Genomic DNA, 4,764 nt, shown 5'->3' with positions numbered 1-4,764 from the left:
ATTGTCAATCCAAACTGAAGGAGCAGAGGCTCGGCATTTGTTGGTCTTCAGTCGGCATTGATTGTGTTTTTAAAGGAATCATGGTCAGAATCAATCACTGGCATAGAGCACATCTGATACCGAGAAATAGACAAATGGGGTTGGTACCTGATTCATATTGCTTATTTTGCCCAATTGGTGAGTTACAGTTGCTCTTATTTATTAGTAAAGAGAAATACAAGAACAATAGAAATAAAGGACTATGTAAAATGTAAATGATGTACATAATGCTACGATATATAACCGGGCGGCAAGCTCCGGTTCTGAAAAGTGAAGCCAATCCTGAAGTGTCTTAAACCTGCATTCCCTCTAGTGTCCAGCAGGGGGCGACGCCTCTGGTTGTATAGAAGTCTATGAGAAAATTACTCTACTTCTCTCTTGATTTATTACCTCATTAAACATTGTAAACATGAGTTTATGGTCTCAATCTCTAGTTTCAAGTCTTCTTCAATACAGCATGATGTTCATCTAGTAAATTATGGTCCATTTACAGTCAAACAGACCATAAAGCAGGGGATGCTTTAGGGCGGGGCTGCTTTGTGATTTGTAACTCCTCTGCAGTCCAAATATAATCACTTCCATTCACAGGTTGCAAAAAACCAAGATGGCGACGGCCAAAATGCTTCTCGATTCTCATCTTTCCCCTTTGGGGACAAAACACGCTAAGTCTGGCTGGCAGGGTTGAGGAGTAGCTGTGTTAAATAATCAAAATGTAATTGGAAACGTGCTGTATTATCTATAATTCGTTGGTGCAATAAAGAATAAGTGATAAAAAAAAGAAATTGCGGTTTTAAACTGTCGCGTGCAACAAGGTGACAAGACAGATAGCTTTTGTTTCATTCCATTTTCCTCCAGAGAGAAGAGGCAGCAGCAGACATAATATGTAAGGTATCACATGAAAGGATAGCGAGAGCAGCAGCAGTAGCCAACGACAAAGAGGAATAAGAGGCAATTACAGTGTAAAAAGGGTAGAATCTGGATTTACAGTTTGTGACCTCATGCAGCCCTTTCATGTTTTTGTAGTTATTAGACTTCCTACTCCTGCCGACAACAGCAGCACAGTGAAGGGTCAAATGCAGATTGTCTCTCTGCAGCTGTCCTTCACAATTCTCACGCTGGATATTGTGCTGTGGACTTGACATTTATCGAAAAAACATGTCTGTGAAAAAAAATTAGCCAAAGCGAATGATTGTTTTCAGTATTGATCATTAGACACCTGTGGATGTTTGTCTTCACTGTGTGTACTGAAAGTAAAAAAAGAAGCTCACCATGTGGAGGTTTCAATGCAGCGTTCAGCACCGGCAGGTGACTCAGCTATGAATTATGATTTGCCCTGCTGGATATTTCTGTAACCTGAGTGCTTCCACATCCATTAACGTGCTCCAACAAGAGCACCTGACCTCGCCACGGTGCCCAACGCCCCGGCTTCAACCAGAACAACTTGACATCAATTCAGCCGCGTTTGGTTTTGAGTCGCTTCTGGCTCTCTGCCCCACGCAAAGAAATTAAACATATTTCACAGGGTTGTATAGCTATACTTCCAAGCAGCAAGGTTGCCATGGCCACTAAAATCATGCCGTGTGATAGGATGCTCTGGGACGTTTGTCTCCCGAGATGGTTCTAGATAACACAAAAGACTTCATGAAGCCAGAATAACACCAAGTTCAAGCTTTCAGCAGCATTAACTTCCACTCAAATGAAAGGTAATGTGTCAGGACTCCAATCAACTTGAAGATTTCATCAGCAGTAAGTGCTGTAATAAAAAAAAGATGATGAGAGGAGGTTTTAAAAAATGACCAATTACTGCTGTGATTGCTATATGATGAGGTGCAGACGGACACTTTCCCCTCAGAGGCTCAGAGGAATACGTCTTATGAGGCATGTGTGAGATCAGTTAACTTGCATCAGACATACTGATGCAGATGTTCCCACAGAGGCCTCTCTGTGGGAACATCTGCATCAGTATGTCTGTGTGTATGTCTGTGTGTAGAGGCTGCTATTAGAGGAGAATGTATTGTGTATATGTCAAAGAAACAGCAATATTGAATCTCTAATTAAGTAAACTGAAGGATTAAGTGTTTTGGGTTCGAGACCTTTACCCTTCTCCTTTTTGTCGGCTCATGACAAATTGAGTTTTGTAGATTTATGGTTTTCTCAAAGCGTATCATATAATATTTTGAATGCGCTCAGGTCTCTATTAACCTTGTAATAGGATTATGTTGTCATATCATTATTTAGTCTGACATTTTATAGGAAAACTGCTCATAACAAGACTTATGGAATATTATTATTGAGTGAGCGGGTCATTAATTCAGGAAAGAGACATTGCTGTTGAGTTTTTAAAATGTATTTTTTTGGTTGCTTTGAGCACCACGAGCAGAATTTCATATCGTCCCATTATATTGGAGAGAAGGCAGACATCTCGACGGCCGAAATCTCCCAAACAAGGCAACTCACACCCAAACAAACTAGATGGATAAGAGGGGAAAATAGTATTTTTGATTTTGGGGTGAACTTTCCCTTTAATATATTTCTTTGTGTGCTGTGTCTGATATTTACTCAGAGATTTCCTTTAATGTTTACGAAATCTGGAAAAGTATGGATGCAATAATATTATTGGGACCCAAGCTGACATTATAAAGTGGATTTGGTTTCAGACAGCAGCAAACAATCCACGTAAAAAATAGATTATTTGTCAACGTCACTATAAAATTCCATTATCGTTACGTTACATCAAAATTATGCCTGTTCTGATCTTCAGTTATAGAGTAAGACTTTAGCTGACAACCTCTATTAGTTTATGCATTGATCCTCAAATGCAGCCAGTGGAACTGATGCATGAAAGACAAAAAATACATTAACTTGCAAAATGTTTGCAGGATGTCAGACATCGTACAGAAAAAGCTTAGATGGCACGGAAATGTCCTCACTTTGTTGCTCAGTAAGACAGTGCTGTTTAAGTGTACATATCATTAAATCAAACACCGCCATGCAGCGTTTTCTCCAGACAGAGAGACAAATCAGCTGTTCTGCTTCAGGGACAGTCTTACATCATGTCCACAGTACACGCTCTTGCTGTGTTATAAGAAGCCAAGGCTCCTTAAGGTTGAGTTCATCCAGAGATCATGAGCACACCTCTAACTCCACCTGCTGGTCTGTCTTTTCATATCTCACCCACACACACACACACACACCCACACACACCAACCTCCCAACTGTTGCAGAGCAGAGAGAATGTGTGTGAGAACATATTTATCAGGAGAATTTTTTTTTTGGGAAAACAACAGGTGATTATTCTCAAATGGACTCAAGATGACTACGACCTTTCTCGCCAAGAATAGGGCTTTTAATTTGCACCCTGTGTGACGTCATTTGCTGTGTTTGATCCCAGCCGGCCGCCCACGCACTGGCCACTTTGTTAGAGCTCCGCTACGTCTTTAGTGAGCTGCCCTCACTTATCTCACCACTTCTTTCCTCGTCCCTGCTGATGCTGTGAATACTGTAACAGCCTGACACTGTAATCATTTCCCTTATGCAGTTTGCACAATCTGCTCAGTTTCACTGTGAAACGCCTTCTGCCTTCCAATATGTTTATATTCTGTCCTGTATTTGGTGTTTTTACAGAATTTAATATCCTGTCTTGTTTGTCTTTGTTGCATTGAAGACGTGATACGATTTTAGTGAGAAATGAGGTGAAGAAACAGATATAAAAAGGATAAAACCGAGCAAAGAAAATCTAAAATTAGGAGAAGTCACTCTTAGTTAATTTAAGATATCTATAAAAGAACTCAACAGAAACTGATTCCTTGGATACACGTTTCATTTAGTGCAATCATAAAGTGCCTCCAGGTAAAGCCATTATCTCTTCTTCAACAATAGAAATGAAATCAAACCATAAAAGTACAAATGAGATGTGGAGAAAACCACCTGAATTAAAAATCAAAAGCACTGAAGACTGGGATGTGCTTGCAGCTCATTGAGTTGATTTCAGGCTTTACAACTATCATCAAACTGTTGCTGTCATGGTCTACTCGTCATTTTAAACCTCCTTTTCGATCATTCGATTCAAATAGTATCCGATTAATTCTGAACAAATATTGTTGTCATGCTAGTTTATTTTTTCCTAATACTTTTCCAGTAGTTGAGGGTTTTATCTGCTTTGGAGGGTCCACGTGTTTGCTAAACCGTGCAAAATAAGTAAATTGTCAATATTAACATGCGCGTCGACGTTGTTGGTGTTCAACGCATGCGCAGTGTTAAGCCGATGTTATAACATATATTGTTTCCGTTACGGACTTTCAAAATAGTGCGGATTTTAATCCCAAACATTGAATTCACTTAACACGACATAAACAAGTGTGAGAAACATTCCTCACTTCAAGGAAAAATGCCCACATTTTCTTAACTAATCATTTTTATTTCAATCCCTTAAAAAAAACCAGTGAATTTTCCTCCTTAAATCGTTTGATTTGAGTGTTTCGGGGCCTGAAACAAAGAAAAACTCAGAAAAAAGATAGTTTCAAGTAAAAGGCGGAAACATTTAGAATTCATTTTTCCTTTCTTAAATCTGCTTGTATCCCCTCCCATTTATCTTGGGACCACTACCAGCGATTGACCCGAGTTCTCGCTTTTATTTTGAAGGCCTTCTTTCCGGAAGTGCCCTTGCGGCATTTTCTTTTTAGCTTGACTTCGCTCGAAATGTCTATTTTAGTTTGGATCCCCATG

This window comes from Anarrhichthys ocellatus, unplaced genomic scaffold (assembly GCF_004355925.1).
Source record: "Anarrhichthys ocellatus isolate YVR2014 unplaced genomic scaffold, GSC_Weel_1.0 scaffold21, whole genome shotgun sequence".
NCBI classification, from domain to species: domain Eukaryota; kingdom Metazoa; phylum Chordata; class Actinopteri; order Perciformes; family Anarhichadidae; genus Anarrhichthys; species Anarrhichthys ocellatus.
The sequence above is the reverse complement of the archived record's forward strand: the minus strand, read 5'-3'. Positions refer to the sequence as shown.